The sequence below is a fragment of the Odocoileus virginianus genome, chromosome 6, assembly GCF_023699985.2.
Source record: "Odocoileus virginianus isolate 20LAN1187 ecotype Illinois chromosome 6, Ovbor_1.2, whole genome shotgun sequence".
In the NCBI taxonomy this organism is placed as follows: domain Eukaryota; kingdom Metazoa; phylum Chordata; class Mammalia; order Artiodactyla; family Cervidae; genus Odocoileus; species Odocoileus virginianus.
Genome location: NC_069679.1, coordinates 79,076,216 through 79,097,324, shown reverse-complemented (window position 1 = coordinate 79,097,324; position 21,109 = coordinate 79,076,216). Strand labels below are relative to the sequence as shown.

At 41.9% G+C, this 21,109-nt stretch overlaps 1 protein-coding gene across 9 annotated transcripts in view; it reads left to right on the top strand.

The window, feature by feature from the left end:
- The window catches only part of CEP128 (centrosomal protein 128), a 484,062-nt gene that overhangs the window by 27,921 nt on the left and 435,032 nt on the right, over positions 1 to 21,109 (top strand). For 3 of the 9 annotated variants that reach the window (XM_070469723.1, XM_070469721.1, XM_070469722.1), the window contains exons 1-2: positions 16,420 to 16,663; positions 18,479 to 18,634. The exons of 4 other annotated variants lie outside the window; for them this stretch is intronic. The gene's annotated coding sequence lies outside the window, so the exon portion shown is untranslated. Of the gene's footprint in view, positions 1 to 16,419; positions 16,664 to 18,478; positions 18,635 to 21,109 lie in introns of those variants that run through there. 2 more of the 9 variants (XM_070469725.1, XM_070469724.1) reach the window with 1 other exon arrangement.

Below are 21,109 nucleotides of genomic sequence, written 5' to 3'. Positions count from 1 at the left end.
AAACAGTGACAGATTTTATTTTCTTGGGCTCCAAAATCACTGCAGATGGTGACTGCAGCCATGAAATTAAAAGATACTTGCTCCTTGGAAGAAATGCTGTGATAAACTAGACAGCATATTTAAAAGCAGAGACATTACTTTGCCGACGAAGGTCCGTATAGTCAAAGCTATGGTTTTTCAGTAGTCATGTATGGATGTGAGAATTGGACCATAAAGAAGGCTGAGTGCCACATTGATGCTTTCAAACTGTAGTGCTGGAGAAGATTCTTGAGAGTCCCTTGGACTGCAAAGAGATCAAACCAGTCAACACGAAGGAAATCAGTCCTGAATATTCATTGGAAGGACTGATGCTGAAGCTCCAATACTTTGGCTGCTGGATGCTAAGAGCTGACCCATTAGAAAAGCCCCTGAAGCTGGGAAAGATTGAAGGCAGGTGGAGCAGGGGACGACAAAGAATGAGATGATTGGATAGCACTGCACACACAAAAGAATGACTGAACAACAACACTCACTCCAGTATTCTCCTTTCCTGGCCTTTATGCTTCTGTTGCCATAGATTTTACCTATGCATAAGCTGTAAACTCTACAGTACATTGTTATTATCTTTGTTAACATAACCAATTATCTTTCAAAGAAATTTAAGTCATGGGAAAAGACTCATTTAGTTATCCTTTCTGGTCTTCTTCATCCCTAAGTGTATATAGACCCATATTTTCCACTGATGTCACTTTGCTTTTGCTAGAAAGACTTTAACATTTATTGCAGTGCAGATCTGCTGGTTATAAATTATTCCAGCTTTTGAGTGTCTGAGAAGTGCTAATATTGCTTTCATTTTTAAAGGATATCATTTCTTGGTATAGGATTATAGAATGACAGTATTTTTTCATCTCAGTACTTAAGAAATATTGCTTCATTGTCTTCTTGCTTGCAATATTTCCAAGGGAAAATCTTCTGTCATAATTTTCTTCTTTTGCAACATATTTTTTTTTCCATTAAGATGCCTTTAAGACTTTTGTTATCACTGGTTGAGAGTCATTTGATTATCATGTTTCTTGATGCATTTTTCTTCATATTTCTTTGCAGTGTTTTTCAAGTCTTGGATTTGTGCATTTTATATATATTTTTTAATCTGAAAAAATTTCAGGCATTATTTCTTCATATACTTTCTCTATCCCCTTATCTCTCTATATTTTTTTGGAGATTCCAATTATTGCACTTATATTAAGCTGAAGTGCCACAAAGAGCTCATTAATGCTTTTCAAATCAAAACTTTTTCTATTGTTTTTATTTAGACAGTTTCTTTTGCTATGTTTTCAAACTCAGTATTCTTTTAAAAATATTTATTTTTATTTCTGTATTTGTCTATACAGGGTCTTAGTTACGGCATGAGAGCTCTTAGTTGTGTCATATGGGGCCTAGTTCCCTGACCAGGAACTGAACCTGGGCCCTCTGCTTTGGGAGTGTGGTGTCTTAGCCACTGGACCACCAGGGACTTCTCAAATTGTTATTCTTTTTCTCTTTTTCTGAAAGAGTTAATCTGCCACTAATCTTGCCAGTGTATTTTTCATATCAGTAAAGTTTTCATATCTAGAAGTTCAGTTTGGGATTTAATGTTTTTGTTTTTTTTTTTCCCCTGTGTCTGTGTAACTTTCTGAACATCTGAAACCCAGTAACTGCTTTGATGTCTGAATTAGTTTCCTGGGGCTGCTGAAACAAAAGCACTATGAACTTGGAGGCTTAAAACAACAAAAATTAATTCACTTCCAGTTCTGGAGGCTTGAAGTCTAAAGTCAAGGTGTTGGCAGGGGTATTCCCTCTTTGAAGGCTCTAGGGCAGGATCCTTCATTGCCTCTTTCAGCTCGTGATGGTTGCCAATAATCCTTGGTATCTCTTGACTTTCATCACTCCAATTTCCCTCTGTCATCACAAGATGTCCTGTGTGTTTCTGTGTCCAAATTTCTCTTTTCCTGTGAGGACACCAGTCATTAGATTATGGTCTACCCTAATCCACTCTAACTTCAATTTAACTGCAAAGATTCTATTTCCACATGAAGTCACATTCACAGGTACGAGGTGTTTGAATTTCAAGGTATGGAATTCAACCTACAGCAGTGTTGGACAATTCTAACATGTTTGTCAGTTCTGAATCAGTTTAATTTTATGGGTTGCACTTTCATTTTTTTATATGCCTGATGACTTTATTTGGATGGCTAGTGTAAATTTTAACACTAACGGTGCTGAATTATTTGATTTCACATAAACTTGAGATTTGTCATCAGATATTATTTCCAGGTGGTGCTAGTGATAAAGACCCTGCCTGCCATTACATGAAACATAAGAGACACAGGTTTGATCCCTGGGTCAGGAAGATCCTCTGGAGAAGGAAATGGCAATCCACTCCAGTATTCTTGCCTGGAGAATCCTCATGGACAGAGGAGCCTGGAGCGCTTTAATCCATAGGGTCTAAAAGAGTCAGACACAATTGAAGTGACTTAGCATACACACACATGATTGAATTATTTGAAAACTTTGGTATTTTTGGATCTTGCTTTCAAAGTTTGTTAGGTGGGACCAGAGTAGCATTTAATCTGGTGCTAATAATTCCCCAGCCCTGAGACAAGACACTTCAGAGTATTATCTACCTAATGCTCCATGAACTATGTGGTGTTTCAACCTGACAGGTGGGAATAGTCACTCTTCCTGGTCCTGTGAGTGACAAGAACATTTTCCTCGAGACTGGTAAGGTACTTCTTTCTCCAGCCTCAGTTTCTTCACATAAATGGGATGATTCATACTCTGCTGAACACTCCGTAGGATTCTTTGGAGTTTGCCCTGTATGCAGCTCTCTCCACTCTGATTTGTTTTGCAAACTCCAGCTACATTGATTCTCTCTGACCCTCGGCCCTGGTTTCCTCACTTCAGAGCATCCACTGGCTTATTCCTGAGTTCCTTCCCCTTGTACTATGGCCTGGAAATGCTCCCAAGGCAGTGAGTTGGGGCAATTGAAAAGATTGCTTTGCTTCCTGTTCCTCTGTCCTTCTTTGTCTGATGTCTACTGTCTTGAAAAACATTGCTGCATATATTTTTGCCTGTGTTTTTGTTTGATTCAGGTGTAAATCTGGTCTCTGCTACTCCTTTGTTGGGAACAGAAATGGTTTGCTGAAATCTGTAACATTTTGATGAACAGTTAGGGTAAAATTGGCTTAGTGGTGATTATAATGTAGGTAAAATTTTGTATGTCAACTGGTTTCAATTTACTAAACTAGAACAAGCCTTCAATGAATGGCTAGGGCTTCCCTGGTGGCTCAGAGGTTAAAGTGTCTGCCTCCAATGCGGGAGACCCAGGTTCGATCCCTGGGTCGGGAAGATCCCCTGGAGAAGGAAATGGTAACCCACTCCAGTATTCTTGCCTGGAGAATCCCATGGACGGAGAAGCCTGGTAGGCTACAGTCCATGGGGTCGCAAAGAGTCAGACATGACTGAGCCACTTCACTTCATTTCAATATTCTAATAGCTTGCTTGACAAATTGCTATGACAATCAATAAAGCAATTTTCATTCCTTAGCATAGCTTTTAAACTGGGGCAAATAAACACATAGGATGATATGATGAATCAGTTTAAATAAAGGGGAGTGTTTATACTCACATTGATTAAACACACAAAAAATTCTTTAAAATATAACAGATAAGTGAAAATGGCTATGGAACATTGTGTTTTTCTTTTTGTAGGAAAACCATTAGCATGATCCAAATATCAGAAAGTGGTATTTAGCAATGAGTTAGTTCCTCTGTGTGTGTTGTCTTTTTTCAAAAGATGCCTATCAAAGTGGAACACAGGCTATATTATGCAGCACCCAAAAAAGTCTTAGAATTTTGGTTTTGTGTATTAATAGTTGTTCATTTTGATAGAAATGCATAAATATTGCTGTTTTGTATTTGTGATTTTCTTGACAAATACCTATAATTAGTAGTATGTGACTAGAAAGACTATTATGGGATCAATGGGGCATCTACACAATGAATGGCTGAAAATGATTCTTTGAATAGTGGGCAATACCACTATTGCAACATCTTATACGTTATTTCAATTCTTATTAGACTTTCAGTTATCTTGAATACTTGATGCATATAGAGTCAACAACCATTTATGGCCATCTCATGCTGCCATAAAGGGAGTGGCTTTCATCACTGTGTTGGTACAGAGAGAGTTTGGAGTAGTTCTCTTCAGTCCTAACAAATCAGGATGTTGGGGATTTCTTTTTTACCTTATGCATAGCATTTCACCTTGGGGCTCTGTCTTCCTTCTTATGAATTATAACTGTCCTCTGGCATTATGATGTCCTCTGGGCTTCACTGGTGGCTCAGAAGGTAAAGAATCCACCTGCAATGCAGGAGACCTGGATTCGATCCCTGGGTCGGGAATATCCCTTGGTGGAGGAAATGGCAACCTATTCCAGTATTGTTGCCTGGAGAATCCGCATGGACAGAGGAGACTCAGTTCAGTTCAGTTGCTCAGTTGTGTCCAACTCTTTGCGACCCCATGGACTGCAGCATGCCAGGACTCCCTGTCCATCACCAACTCCCGGAGTTTACTCAAACTCATGTCCATTGAGTTGGTGATGCCATCTAACCATCTCATCCTCTGTCATCCCCTTCTCCTCCTGTCCTCAATCTTCCCCAGTGTCAGGGTCTTTTCAAATGAGTCAGCTCTTTGCATCAGGTGGCCAAAATACTGGAGTTTCGGCTTCAGCATCAGTCCTTCCAATCAACACCCAGGACCTATCTCCTTTAGGATGGACTGGTTGGATCTCCTTGCAGTCCAAGGGACTCTCATCAGCATCACAGTTCAAAAGCATCAATTCTTCGGCACTTAGCTTTCTTTACAGTCCAACTCTCATATCCATATATGACTACTGGAAAAACCATAGCCTTGAATAGATGGAATTTTGTTGGCAAAGTAATGTGTCTGCTTTTTAATATGCCGTCTAGGCTGGTCATAACTTTCCTTCCAAGGAGTAAGCATCTTTTAATTTCATGTCTGCAGTCACCATCTGCAGTGATTTTGGAGCCCAAGAAAATAAAGTCAGCCACTGTTTCCACTGTTTCCCCATCTATTTGCCATGAAGTAATGGGACCAGATGCCATGATCTTAGTTTTCTGAATGTTGAGCTATAAGCCAACTTTTTCACTCTCCTCTTCTCTTTCACTTTCATCAAGAGGCTCTTTAGTTCTTCACCTTCTGCTATAAGGGTGGTATCATCTGCATATCTGAGGTTATTGATATTTCTCCCGGCAGTCTTGATTCCAGCTTGTGCTTCTTCCAGCCCAGCATTTCTCATGATGTACTCTACATATAAGTTAAATAAGCAGGGTGACAATATACAGCCTTGATGTACTCCTTTTCCTATTTGGAACCAGTCTGTTGTTCCATATCCAGTTCTAACTGTTGCTTCCTGACCTGTATATAGGTTTCTCAAGAGGCAGGCCAGGTGGTCTGCTATTCCCATCTCTTCCAGAATTTTCCACAGTTTATTGTGATCCACCCTGTTAAAGGCTTTGGCATAGTCAATAAAGCAGAAATAGATGTTTTTCTGGTACTCTCTTGCTTTGTCAATGATCCAGCAGATGTTGGCAATTTGATCTCTGCCTTTTCTGAATCCAGCTTGAATATCTGGAAGTTCACGGTTCACGTATTGCTGAAGCCTGGCTTGGAGAATTTTGAGCATTACTTTGCTAGCGTGTGAGATGACTGCAATTGTGTGGTAGTTTGAGCATTCTTTGGCATTGCCTTTCTTTGGGATTGGAATGAAAACGGACCTTTTCCAGTCCCGTGGCTACTGCTGAGTTTTCTGAATTTGCTGGCATATTGAATGCAGCACTTTCACAGCATCATCTTTCAGGATTTGAAAGAGCTCAACTGGAATTCCATCACCTCCACTAGCTTTGTTTGTGGTGATGCTTCCTAAGGCCCACTTGACTTCTCGTTCCAGGATGTCTGGCTCTAGGTGAGTGATCACACCATCTGATTATCTAGGTCGTGAAGATCTTTTTTAGGTATAGTTTTTCTGTGTATTCTTGCTACCTCTTCTTAATATCTTCTGCTTATGTTAGGTCCCTACCATTTCTGTCCTTTATTGTGCCCATCTTTGCATGAAGTGTTCTCTTGGTATCTCTAATTTTCTTGAAGAGATCTCTAGTCTTTCCCATTCTACTGTTTTCCTCTATTTCTTTGCACTGATCACTGAGGAAGGCTTTCTTATCTCTCCTGGCTATTCTTTGGAACTCTGCATTCAAATGGGAATATCTTTCCTTTTCTCCTTTGCTTTTTGCTTCTCTTGTTTTCACAGCTATTTGTAAGACCTCCTTAGACAGCCATTTTGCTTTTTTGCATTTCTTTTTCTTGGGGATGGTCTTGCTTCCTGTCTCCTGTACAGTGTCATGAACCTCCATCCATAATTCATCAGGCACTCTATCAGATCTAGTCCCTTAAATGTATTTCTCACTTCCATTGTATAATCATAAGGGATTTGATTTAGGTCATACCTGAATGATCTAATGGTTTTCCCTACTTTCTTCAATTTAATCTGAATTTTTCAGTAAGGAGTTCATGATCTGAGCCACAGTCAGCTCCCAGTCTTGTTTTTTTTTCTGACTGTATAGAGCTTCTCCATCTTTGGCTGCAAAGAATATAATCAATCTGATTTCCCTGTTGGCCATCTGGTGATGTCCATGTGCAGACTCTTCTCCTGTGTTGTTGGGAGAGGGTGGCTGACTATATATAGTCCACGCGGTCACAACGAATCAGACACAACTGAGAGACTAAGCACATTATGATGGAACTTGACCATCTGTGGTGGCTGGACAGAACCAAGTGAAGTATAGTGGTCAAGATGGTCATTACTTGGGCTGGAAAATCATTAGGCAAGATGCAAGCTGCTTTTGAAGGGACATCCTCCCTAATGTCAATGGGCAGGACAGCTAGTTTCAGGCTGTGAACTGCACTTGCTCGAGTGCAGAGTGAGTGCTCTGTGGACGTGAGCTTTCTTCCAACACCATCAGGTCAGTCCACCTCCAGTCTCCCATTCTAGGGCTTTCTTCTGTTTTTTTATAACATTTCCAGTTAGGAATCACTTTTTTCTGAAGGGCATTGCTCTTGTTCATGATATTTGCTTCCAGATTTTTTGCTGATAGCACAACTCCTTTCTGAAAGCAGGGCTAGTAGCTTCATGGGTTTGTAATTTGTGTAACTGCACAGGGTCCTGTACTCAGAAAGACCTCGGTCTTAGTTTAATCCTCTGCTATTGCCATTTAGAAATCCTTGTTCAGTTCTGACACTGTTTCCACTGTCTCCCCATCTATTTCCCATGAAGTGATGGGACCAGATGCCATGATCTTAGTTTTCTGAATGTTGAGCTTTAAACCAACTTTTTCACTCTCCTCTTTCACTTTCATCAAGAGGCTTTTTAGTTCATCTGACAGTGGAAACAGTGTCAGACTTCATTTTTTTGGGCTCCAAAATCACTGCAGATGGTGACTTCAGCTATGAAATTAAAAGACACTCCTTGGAAGGAAAGTTATGACCAACCTAGATAGCATATTAAAAAGCAGAGACATTACTTTGCCAGCAAAGGTCCATCTGGTCAAGGCTATGGTTTTTCCAGTGGTCATGTATGGATGTGACAGTTGGACTGTGAAGAAAGCTGAGCACCGAAACATTGATACTTTCGACCTGTGGTGTTGGAGAAGATTCCTGAGAGTCCCTTGGACAACAAGGAGATCCAACCAGCTCATCCTAAAGGGAATCAGTCCTGGCTGTTCATTGGAAGGACTGATGCTGAAGCTGAAACTCCAATACTTTGGCCACCTCAGGCGAAGAGTTGACTCATTGGAAAAGACCCTGATGCTGGGAGGGATTAGAGGCAGGAGGAGAGGGGAATGACAGAGGATGAGATGGCTGGATGGCATCACCGACTCGACTGGCATGAGTCTGAGTAAACTCCGGGAGTTGGTGATGGACAGGGAGGCCTGGCGTGCTACGATTCATGGGGTTGCAAAGAGTCGGACATGACTGAGCGACTGAACTGAACTGACTGATTCTGTTCTGAAAGGACCCCATACTGTCATTTTGCACTGGGCCCCACAAGTTATCAGCCAGTCTTATCTGAGAATCTCTAGGCTGAAGTCTCAAAAGTCAAGAAGAGACTATTCTTTTTTTCCCCCTTCTTCTTTTTCTTTCATTTGCTCTCCCTTTCTGCTTCCTGTGGTCACATGCCTTCTCTGAGCCATGAACACAGCACTGCTTAGCTGGCTATGTGAGTGAGGGAGCCAAATGGACAAGAAAATACGTGGGGAAAATTGGTTAGTATTTCCAATATATTTTCTTGTCACATAGAAATGTTTTCTGCTGTTGTTCCACAGTAGTGTGAATTGGCAAGGTATGGGTGGCATGCAACTTCTGTGCCTTCTACTTGAAATAGCACTACCCGTGTCTGCCACACAGCAGCTTATAGAATAGCTGTATTCCTTTCTGTAGGCTTATCCATTCCAGGTGAGCTAGGCTATGAGGATCCTACCAATGCTTTCAGATCTAACATCATCCCAGAGACCTCTTTATTGATTATCCCATCTTGATGTTTAGTGTTTGGCGTGGTTCCAAAGTGTTTTTGATGAAATTGTTAAAAAAACTCGATGTGAGTTAATACCTCAGATCTCACAAGCTGGACAGGCTTCACCAGTGTAATCTTTATCAAGGTTCTTTGAATTTCAATCAGTAGAACTTATCTTAAGCTTCAAAAGGGAAGTCATCACAAGGCAGCAATACCTATTCTTTATTCAAAGCACTAGTTAGTCCTTCAGTCATGTCCTGTTCTTTGTGACCCCATGGACTGTAGCCTGCCAGGCTCCTCCTTCCATGGGACTTTCCAGGCAAGAATACTGGAGTAGGTTGCCATTTCCTTCTCCAGGGGATCTTCCAGACCCAGGGATTGAACCCAGGTCTCCCACATTGCAGGCAGACTCTTTACCATCTGAGCTACCAGGGAAGCCCTAGACAAAGCAATAAACACTGTCCCGATGTTCATGGAACTGACATTTTAGGATATCTTACTATCTATCACCTAACCTGTATTGACTGCTTACTATGGGCTAGGCACTGGGCTAAATCCTTTGCACACATTAATTGACTTTTATCCTCACAACAACCCTACACATTAGGTACTATTCTTAGCATCAAGGTCAAACTGTAGATAGGTATTATGGCTAAGATTCGAACTTGAGTGGGCTGGCTCTAGAATCTGTGCATTTAACCACCTTTAACTGCCTCTAGTATATCCTGAATCAGAAATATAGGATATACAAGCGGGGATAACACATAACAGTACAAGTGGGATTGGAACCAGGAACTTAGTTGTCAGGAAGCAAGGCTGTCTTTTCTTAGGCGTGTTTCCTCTGGGACTGCACAGTTTATTCCTGCTTTATTCATATGTTTCTTTCTCTGCACATCAGATGTTTTCAATCTCTCCTTGAACATTGTTGAAGATGGTCACCTCACTATGACAACCTCAGCTTGTACCTGTACATCAAGACTATTCAGGCAATGAGTGAAATTCTTGTGTCCTAGCTTTAAAGGATAAGGAGAATAAATTGGCCCCAATTATTTCAGGCATCTGCCCCTTGTTCAGCCATCTATAGTCAGAGAGGTAGGGACTTCATATAATATAAACAAGGTCTTCAGGGTCCCAGTGCTGTGGGTAGGATCATTCCCAGTAAGGGCGCAATGTGGGTGAAGTAAGGCCTTCCCAGGTGGCGCTAGGGCTAAAGAGTCTGTCTGCCAATGCAGGAGACATAAGAGACTTGGGTTCAATTCCCGAGTCAGAAAGATCCCTGGAGGAGGGAATGGCAATTCACTCCAGGATTCTTGCCTGGGGAATTCCATGGACAGAGGAGCCTGGTGGGTAACAGTTCACAGGGTCGCAGAGAATCAGACAGGAGTGAAGTGACTTAGTATTGCACGTGGGTGAGGTATGTAAACAATGCAAGGTTGCTGATGCAAGCATGCGTTATGCTGGGATTTTGACCTCCAGAGGAGGGGAGTTTGATCCAGGGTGAGAGAAGAGGCTTGAGTACTTGGAGCTTTTTGTGTAGCGAAGTTTTTTCAGAGTATACTAGAGATAGGGAAAGCTTCTGACATAGACATCAGAAGGGGACAGAAAAGTGCCTCCTTGCTAGTTTTTAGCGAGCTGTTCCATGTCTCTTAGGAAACTGTTAGTCAGATAAGAGAGACCCCTGTGAAGGCTGAGGGAGTTTCACCAGGTCCTGCTCCCATAATATGCATTGTTGAGATAGGATGGCTCTAGAGGTGTGTCATCCCCTGGCCATGAAACAATTGACATGAATACTGGTTTGTTGAGTCATTATCAGCCCAGTTCACTTCAGTTTAGTTCAGTCGCTCCATCAAATCTGACTCTGCGACCCATGGACTACAGCACGCCAGGCTTCCCTGTCCATCACCAACTCCTGGAGCTTACTCAAACTCATGTCCATTGAGTCGGTGATGCCATCCAACCATCTCACCCTCTGTTGTCCCCTTCTCCTCCTGCCCTCAATCTTTCCCAGCATTGGGGTCTTTTCAAATGAGTCAGTTCTTCACATCAGGTGGCCAAAATATTGGAGTTTCAGCTTCAGCATCAGTCCTTCCAATGAATATTCAGGACTGATCTTCTTTAGGATGGACTGGTTGGGTCTCCTTGCAGTCCAAGGGACTCTCAAAAGTCTCCTCCCACACCATAGTTCAAAATATCAATTCTTTGTTGCTCGACTTTCTTTATAGTCCAGCTCTTACATCCATACATGACTATTGGAGAAACCATAGCCTTGACTAGACGGACCTTTGTTGGTGAAGCAATGTCTCTGCTTTTAATACGGTGTCTAGGTTGGTCATAGCTTTTCTTCCGAGGAGCAAGTGTGTTTTAATTTTATGTCTGCAGTCACCATCTGCAGTGATTTTGGAGCCCCCCAAAATAAACTTAGCCACTGTTGTCACTGTTTCCCCATCTATTTGCCATGAAGTGATGGGACCAGATGCCATGATCTTAAGTTTTCTGAATGTTGAGTTTTAAGCCAACTTTTTCACTCTCCTCTTTCACTTTCATCAAGAGGTTCTTTAGTTCTTCTTCACTTTCTGCCATAAGGGTGGTGTCATCTGCATATCTGAGGTTATTGATATTTATTCCAGTTTGTGCTTCATCCAGCCCAGCGTTTCTCATGATGTACTCTGCATACAAGTTCAATAAGCAGGGTGACAATAAACAGCCTTGATGTACTCCTTTCCCTATTTGGAACAGTCTGTTGTTCCATGTCCAGTTCTAACTGTTGCTTCCTGATCTGCATATAGATTTCTCAAGAGGCAGGTCAGGTGGTCTGCTATTCCCATCTCTTTAAGAATTTTCCAGAGTTTGTTTTGTCAAAGGGTTTGGCATAGTCAATAAAGCATAAATAGATATTTTTCTGGGACTCTCTTGCTTTTTCGATGATCCAGCGGATGTTGGCAATTTGATCTCTGGTTTCTCTGCCTTTTCTAAAACTTGAATATCTGGAAGCTCACAGTTTGAGAAAAGAAAAAAGTTAGTCTTTTTTCTTTTTGAACTGTTTTGAATAAAAGCAGATTCCAAAGCAAATACATAGTTTCATTAACATAGCTTAAGAAAAATATCTCTGTAAGAAAAACACATTGGTTAGCTTGAGGCAGAACCAGGTGTCGTTAACACAGAATTAAAAGAAGCCTCTTTTAATTTAGTGTAGAGAAGGAAAAAAATAGTCTTCCACCTACAGTTTATTTCCTTCTGCTGCTTGCAGACCTCTGGCCTTCCTGTTACCCTCTTAAAAATATCCACCACATCTAATTTTATCAAAATATTGGGTGGTGGGAGGGTCACTGATGCCAGTAATCTTTCAGAGGTACAGTTTTAGAGAAATGTGTTATGCATTGAATTGTGCTTTCTTCCTTCCCTTGTGCCATATATTGAAGTGGTAACCAACCAGTCAATCTTAAAGGAAATCAGTTCTGAATATTCATTGGAAGGACTGATGGTGAAGCTGAAACTCAATACTTTGGCGATCTGATGTGAAAAACTGACTCATTGGAAAAAACCCTGATGCTGGGAAAGACTGAAGGCAGGAGGAGAAGGGGATGACAGAGGATGAGATTGAATTGCATCACTGACTCGATGGACATGAGTTTGAGTAAACTTCGGGAGTTTGTGATGGACAGGGAGGCCTGGCATGCTGCATTCTGTGGGGCTGGAAAGAGTCGGACACAACTGAGCAACTGAACTGAACTGAGCCTTCAGTGTTATGATCTTTGAAGACAGAGCCTTTGAGGAGGTAATTAAGGTTTGTGTGTGTTAGTTGCTCATTAAACCACCTGGGGATGGTTTAATGAGGTTATAAGGGTGGGGCCCTAGTCCAATGTGACTAGTGTCTTTCTAAGAAGAAAGGCTCCAGGTAACTAACTGCCTGCACAGTGAAAAGGCACGTGAGGACACACAGAGAAGGCGATAGCTGCAGGCCAAAGAAAGAGGCTTCAGGAGGATCTGAACCTGCTGCTGCCTCGATTTGGACTTGGAGCTGTGAGAAATCAATTTCTGCTGTCGCAGCCACTCATTCTGTGGTGTTTTATTATGGCAGTCCTAGCAAACCCAATACATCAGGTAACCTCTCTGTGCCTCTATTAACATTGTGAAAAAAACTACGTACTGCAGGTGATAATTCTTGTGGGTTTTTCCAATCCTGAATTCAGATGGTTCAGTTTACCTGTGGTTTTGGGGTTGGATAATGTGTGCCTGTCATATCAATTAAAAGCATTAAAGGTCAGTTGGGAGTTACAAGGCACATTTTGTGTAAAATCGCATTTATTTATTGGCTTTATTTTATTTCATGTCTTTTGCTGAGAACGAGAAAGAGTCTATGATCTGACTTCACTATTTTTTCTGGATGGCATGTAGCATACTGGTGCATTGAGAGCACACTATATGATAGAAAGCTGCTATAAATTTAATAATGTATTTTAAAATTTCTTTGTTATAATGAACTCAGTGCTGATTCTTTATCCGTAAGTCCAAATTGTATCCTCTGAATTTGTGTTATTTTGTTAATATCACTTTAAAAATGGGGTCCCCAGAATTTTATCCCATTTTCTAAATATGATTGAACCAGTGAAGAAAAGTTTGGAAAAATAAGTTTTTATTAATGCACCTCAAGATTTCATTAGCTTTTTTGGTAGTCAGTCTTCCTGCAGTTGATCAGACATCAGTTCATTAGGAAGTGTCTCTTTTATGTCTATGCTAACATCTGTTGGATCACCGAAAAAATGAGAGAGTTCCAGAAAAATATCTACTTCTGCTTTATTGACTATGCCTTTGACTTTGTGGATCACAACAAACTGTGGAAAGTTCTTCAAGAGACGGGAATATGAGACCACCTGATCTGCCTCCTGAGAAATCCGTATGCAGGTCAAGAAACAACAGCTAGAACTAGACATGGAACTGCAGATTGGTTCCAAATTGGGAAAGGAATACATCAAGGATGTATATTGTCACCCTGCTTATGTAACTTATATGCAGAGTACATCATGAGAAATGCTGGACTGGATGAAGCACAAACTGGAATCAAGATTGCCGGGAGAAATATCAATAACCTCAGATATGCAGATGACACCACCCTTATGGCAGAAAGTGAAGAAGAACTAAAGAGCCTCTTGATGAAAGTGAAAGAGGAGAGTGAAAAAGTTCGCTTAAAACTGAATATTCAGAAAACTAAGATCATGTCATCTTGTCCTATCACTTCATGGCAAATAGATGGGGAAACAGTGACAACAGTGGCTGAGTTTATTTTGGGGGGCTCCAAAATCACTGCAGATGGTGACTGCAAACATGAAATTAAAACACGCTTGCTCCTTGGAAGAAAAGTTATGACGAATCTAGACAGCATGTTAAAAAGCAGAGACATTGCTTCGCTAACAAAGGTCCACCTAGTCAAAGCTATGGTTCTTCCAGTAGTTGTGTATGGATGTGAGAGTTGGACTGTAAAGAAAGTTGAGTGTTGAAGAATTGATGCTTTTGAATTGTGATGTTGGAGGAGACTTTTGAGAGTCCCTTGGACTGCTAGGAGATCAAACCAGTCCATCTTAAAGGAAATCAGTCCTGAATATTCATTGGAAGGACTGATGCTGAAGCTGACACTCCAATATTTTGGCCACCTGATGTGAAGAACTGACTCATTTGAAAAGACCCTGATGCAGGGAAAGATTGAAGGTGGGAAGGGAAGGGGACGACAGTGGATGAGATGGTTGGAAGGCATCACCAACTCAATGGACATGAGTTTCAGTAAATTCTGGGAGTTGGTTATGGACAGGGAGGCCTGGCGTGCTGCAGTCCATGGGTTGCAAAGAGTCAGACATGACTGAGTGACTGAACTGAACTGATAGAAGCCTATGCATTAGTCTCATCTGGGTTTGTAATAATTTGTTTCATAATCTATTTCCCTCACTTCACTCTGAGCAACATGTGGGCAGAGATGATGTAGTTTATCCTCTCTCTTTTTTTTTTTACTGAATCTTCAGGGCCTAGTAAAATATCTGGTTCATAGAAAGATTCAACATATATTTGCTGAGTTAGATGAATGCATTTGTGTTGAAAAATTAAAATGTTAGCAAATCAATGGAGTTATTATTATGCTCCCACGTGCATTTGGGGAAAGCTTAAGGCTGTTGTGAATTACCTTAGTTTCAGTATCAGGTGGAGCACATTCTTGAATACAACTTTCAGCAAACAGCTTGAAGATATATGCAAATACATAGGTAGATCTTTAGAAGAATTATTTTATATCCAAACTGAATATAAAATAAACTTTACCTCTCAGTGTGGGCCAGAGAAAATATTTGAATAATTGTGACATAGTATTATTTTGTGTGCTTGTGTGTACGCACACAAGCATGAGGTGGGGGTGGGGGAGAGAAAGAGACAAAGGGAGAATGTTCAGTGAGGAAAGGCGGAGAAGAGAGATAAAAATTTAAAAAGATTAGGACTCTGTGTTTGAAAGGCTTAGAATCTAGTGAGAGTCGCTCAGTGGTGTCCAACTCTTTGCAACTCCAAGACTATACAGTCCATGAAATTCTCTAGGCCAGAATACTGGAGTGGGTAGCTTTTCCCTTCTCCAGGGGATCTTCCCAACCCCGGATCAAATCCAGGTCTCTCACATTGCAGGCAGATTCTTTACCAGCTGAGCCACCGGGAAAGCCCTAGAGTCTAGTGGAGGAGATCAACTGGGATGGGATTAAAGTACAGAATTATTAGAATAAGGAAACAGTGTAGTTTAGAAATGTGATTTAGCTTTACTGGAGGTAGCCAGGAAAAATTTCACAGATAAAATAAGATTTGATTTTAGCTTTGAGGAGGGAAGAATTAATGGTCTTCTTCAATAGCATTTCCTGGAGCAGGAAATGGCAACCCACTCTAGTACTCTTGCCTGGAAAATCCCATGGATGGAGGAGCCTGGTGGGCTGCAGTCCATGGGGTCGCGAAGAGTCGGACACGAATGAGAGACTTCACTTTCATGCATTGGAGAAGGAAATGGCAACCCACTCCAGTGTTCTTGCCTGGAGAATCCCAGGGACGGGGGAGCCCGGTGGGCTGCCGTCTATGGGGTCGCACAGAGTCGGACACGACTGCAGCGACAGCAACAGCAGCAATAGCATTTCCAGAGTTCAATTATTTGTTGAAGGTTTTTTCACCTTTTTATTACTGAAACCGACATCTGTAGTGGAATATATCTCTCTCACGTTCTAGAACGACTGAAGAAATGACAGCCTGCGCCGAAGGTAGCAGCAGCCATGACGTGACAGCCGCATACACTTGGGGTTTGCCATTCGTGAACCGTGCGGCTTCAGTCGCGCCATTTACTCTTTCCAGGCCAAAGGATTTGATTAGTTAATCTTCACTGTTCCCTTTCAGTTCTGAGAATTTGTGAGCCTTCAGAAACGGGTGTTGGGTCCTGGTATAGAGCGGATTTTCCCATCTCACTGTTGGAAATTACACTTCCCTGTTCCCCACAGAGTGAAAGAAACATAGTTTGTGTATTACAACTACTTAGATTTTTTTTGTTGTTATATTAAATGAATAATTTAGACTGTTCTGATGATGCTACAGTGAGGGCAAAAGCAGCTCTCTTAATTCTTTCTCTGGGGGTTGTCTCTTACAGCGGCTACTGGCACTTTAACAAAAAGAACAGAGCAAGAGGGCGCCGCCAAAGGACTCAGGTGCCCGCTAATCCGGCCTCTTCCGGGAAAGTCAACCGCAAGACCAGTCATAAGGCATCATGGGAAATGCAGTTTCTCCTTGAGTCTCTCTCTCCTAGTAACTCCTTGCTCTTGAGGAGGAGGTGGACTACAACTCCCAGAGGGCCAAGCGGGAGCAGCGGGGCCCTGTACCTTCGCCGCGGCTGGGCGGCTAGTTCAAGTTGCCATAGCTGCGAGTCTGGGGAGAGCGGAGTCGGTTGTGTCGCTGCGTCTGGTCAGTTACACCTTCTTGGGTCGCCGGTGGCCGCGGGAGCCGGGTGGGGCCTCGGCAATGACCCGGCGTTAAGGACCTGGGGTCCTCTTCTAGTTCAGGTAGCTTCCCTCAGCCGCCCCTCGCCCTTCCCTTACCAATTCCCTGTCGTGTCTTGACGTTTTGGGTCCCGCTTGCCCTGGTCCCGGGGGTCGGGACGCCGGAGCTGCGCGGAAGCCCTGGGCTGGGGCCGGGGGCGGGTCGGGTCTGTGGCGAAGCTGGGGAGACGGCGTGCCCGGCATCCCCACGCCCCCCTTCCCTCGGCATGCGTGTCCACAAGTCAGGTCCTGGTCAAATTATACGGGGAGTTCGAACTTGGTTGTCTTCTTTTCGAGAGCACAGCGCGTGCTGTGGCTAACAGCTGTGAAGATTGAGCTGTCCAGGGGGGCGGCCTCCTGGCTTGTGCGTTGCCTGGCCTGGGAGGTAATTGGACGCTTCGTACCGGTTTTGGAGTCACAAAAACTTGCTACCCGCGGGAGCGCTGTCTATACCAGTGCCTTGTCTTCCTTTGCCAACATGGAAGTTGCCTCAGCGTCAGCTGTTAATAGTCCCTTCCAGGAGTTTATTTCCTGTGAACACCTGACCTTGAATTCCAGCCGCTCCCTCAGAGGCTTGATGGAGCTCAGTCGCTTCTGCGGACATTCTATAAAACCGCTTTGCAGCCAAGTATCATGTCAAGTATCTAACCCAGGGCCTAGCCCCCAGGGAGGGCTCAGTGTTTGTTACTTTTTTCTTTATACAGAGCTGTGCCCATAGACACACAGTGTAAGCCACACATGCAAGTTTAAATTTTTTTAGTACCCACACTAAAGTAAAAAGGAGCTGGTGAAATTACTTTAAGTCATTTTTTTGACACGATGTATCCAAAATGTTTTCATCTCTCAACATGAAGTCAGAACGAAACTGGAGATATTTCACATCCTAAAATAACAAAAAAAATGGACTAAATGTTCTGTGTATTTTATGTTTATAGCACTTTAGCCACTTTCGGCTAGTGACTGCTGTAGTTGACAGCATGGCTTGAAACTTAACATTTTGGTAGTTTCATGTTGGCACAGAAATTTGTGTGTGTCCATGACTCATAGAATGAAGGTTGCTGTTTTGTTGAAAGAGTTGGCTATGCATCATGCCTACGTCCTGTCTGCTACTGCAGGATCTCTGGGTCACTTTGGACTCTCTTGACTGTTTATTTTGACTAAGAGAATACCTTTTTTATTTTTTTTCCTCTTGGAGTGATTTATAGATGTATTGTGATCTGCTTTTTATGTGGACAGTTAACAATTTTATGGATAATTTTCTGTGGATTCTTACAGGCTGCTTTGAAAGGAGTCACAAAGAATTGAGAATATTTCTATCCACAGATCTTACAACCAAGGGCATTTTATTTTTACTTATTTAATTGCTGTACTAAGTGTTGGAAGAGCTGGGCAGTTTATAAAGTATTTCCTTTAGGAGTGCTAGTGTGTAGTTCATTTACTGGCTTAGAATACATTAGGGCCATTAAATTCAGAAATAATATGTTAAATTCATTACCTGCCTTAATTAATTTACCCACTAATAGACTTAGGGATAGTACTTCTGGTTAGACTTGGGCTACAGTTCACACTGCAGCATGATCTAGCCAGACTAAGGGTTGACCAGGGATGGGCGGAAGTCCCCAGCGAGGAGTATGCTGGCTGGGCACTTGGATGTGAAGAATTCCTGTGACTTCAGTGGAGCGTTTGCATGATCCAAGAAGCAATTTCTCTGTTCTCTGATGTGATTTATTCTCTGCCATGAGCACAAACTGTCCATAGGGTGAGCTTACTTTATCAATAACTGCTTAAAAATTTTTAAGGTTGTAGGTGTGTTTTACTCCTTGTTTCATTTATCTGTAGGTGGTTTGGGGAAAGTGTAGGGGCAGCCAAAGATCCTCCACTTGACTAGGCCTCTTGCCCTGAACCTCATGAAGAAATGATAAGAGGCAGACATACGTGCCTAAGAAGAGCTCTGAGCTCAGAGGACAGCAGCCCGGAGTTTGGGGGGTATGCTTTGTAAGTATGCTTCCTCCCTCTTTGAGTTTTTGAGATGACACACTTTTGTATATTTATAGTGGAAAGGAATATGTCAACAAGTAGACCTTTAAGGGGCCGGAAACCCCTTTCTAACATTGCAGTATCAAGATTAAATAGGATGGTTATACATGCAGTATTACAAAAATTGAGGGGAACAGACGGGATACCTCAATCAAAGTGATAGTGATGCACCTTTTCCACTAGACAAGTATTTGAGAACCTTTTTTTGTCTCAGGCACTATATTAGGCACATTTTACATGTTTTATAGGTTTATTTCCCCTATGGTTTAGACAGTAAAGAATCCGCCTATAATACAGGAGATCTAGGTTTGATCCCTGGGTTGGGAAGATCCCCTGGAGAAGGGAATGGCAACCCAATCCATTATTCTCGCCTGGAGAATTCCATGGACAGAGGAGCCTGTGGGCTACAGTCCATGAGGTAGCAAAGAGTCAGACACAACTGAGCATGCATGCACATGTGTGTGTGTATACACACACACACACACACACACACACATACATATATGTATATAGTACATCTATTATACCCCTGTTCATTTTATAAATGAGATAGGCTATTAGATTTGCTTGGATTCTGGAGCCAAGAAAAATGGTCTTTATCCCCAGGTCCTCTGACTCCACATCCCAGGTGTGTCCACTACACGAGGCCACATGGTGGTCTCTGATTGTCTCCAATAGTTTGATTTATAGTTAGTATTTTTAGATTGCGTATCATATAAGCAAAATTTGTTGTTGTTCATCTCTTTAAATGTTCAAGGGGTTGTAGTATCTTTCTTACTTTTTTTATCCCCAAGATTTAATGGTCTTTATGGTATTATTGAGGTAAGAGATAATTGTATCTATGATTTCTATTGAATATAAATGTATGTATGCAACATGAATTGTCATGATAGTCAGGAGGATAGTGTTAACTCAGGCTTTGCATCATGGATTTAGGATTTTGGACACTTTAGCATTTGCATGTTGCATTTTGATAGAGGGCACTTAAACATGTAGGGAAGACCCACTGGGGCCTTGTAAGAACACCTTGTTTAAGCTCTATGTGTGAAAGGTTCTTAGAATTAAAGAATATTAGAGCTGGAGTGGCCTGGTAGGATAATTTAGTCCCCAAGTTTTCGGCCACAGTCTTGACAAGTTTGGAAATAATATAAAAATAACAGAGTGGATTCACTGTTAACCATGTAATAATGTCACAGGGTTGATTCTAGTATGAAATGTTTCAATATGTTCATACTATTCTAATAGTGTTTTTCTTTCTTGTAATAATGTATCATTATGTTAGCACAAGTTTTTCCTTGTCTCTTTTAACTGCTACATAGTTTCCCAAATGGCTAGATACATTTATTGTATCCGTAATCAGTGGACTTGTGGGGTTTTTTTTTATTATTATAAATAATTCTGCAATGAAGCTCTTTTACCTGATAGCTCAGTGGTATAGAATCTGCTTTCTAATAAAGGAGACATGGGTTCAATCCTTGGGTCAGAACGATCCCCTGCAGAAGAAAATGGCATACCACTCCAGTATTCTTTTTTTCCCCCATTTATTTTTATTAGTTGGAGGCTAATTACTTTACAGTATTATAGTGGTTTTTGCCATACATTGACATGAATCAGCCATGGATTTACATGTTCTACCCTTCCCGATCCCCCCTCCCGCCTCCCTCCCCACCCCATCCCTCTGGGTCTTCCCAGTGCACCAGCCCTGAGCACTTGTCTCATGCATCCAACCTGGACTGGTGATCTATTTCACCCTTGATAGTATACTTGTTTCAATGCTATTCTCTCAGAACATCCCACCCTCCCCTTCTCTCACAGAGTCCAAAAGTCTGTTCTGTACATTTGTGTCTCTTTTTCTGTTTTGCATATAGGGTTATCATTACCATCTTTTTAAATTTCATATATATGCGTTAGTATACAGCATTGGTGTTTATCTTTCTGGCTTACTTCACTCCGTTTAATGGACTCCAGTTTCATCCATCTCATTAGAACTGATTCAAATGAATTCTTTTTAATGGCTGAGTAATAGTCCATAGTGTATATGTACCACAGCTTCCTTATCCATTCGTCTGCTGATGGGCATCTAGGTTACTTCCATGTCCTGGGTATTATAAATAGTGCTGTGATGAACATTGGGGTGCACGTGTCTCTTTCAGATCTGATTTCCTCGGTGTGTATGCCCATGAGTGGGATTGCTGGGTCATATGGCAGTTCTATTTCCAGTTTTTTAAGGAATCTCCACACTGTTCTCCATAGTGGCTGTACTAGTTTGCATTCCCACCAACAGTGTAAGAGGGTTCCCTTTTCTCCACACCCTCTCCAGCATTTATTGCTTGTAGACTTTTGGATAGCAGCCATTCTGACTGGTGTGTAATGGTACCTTATTGTGGTTTTGATTTGCATTTCTCTGATAATGCCACTCCAGTATTCTTGCCT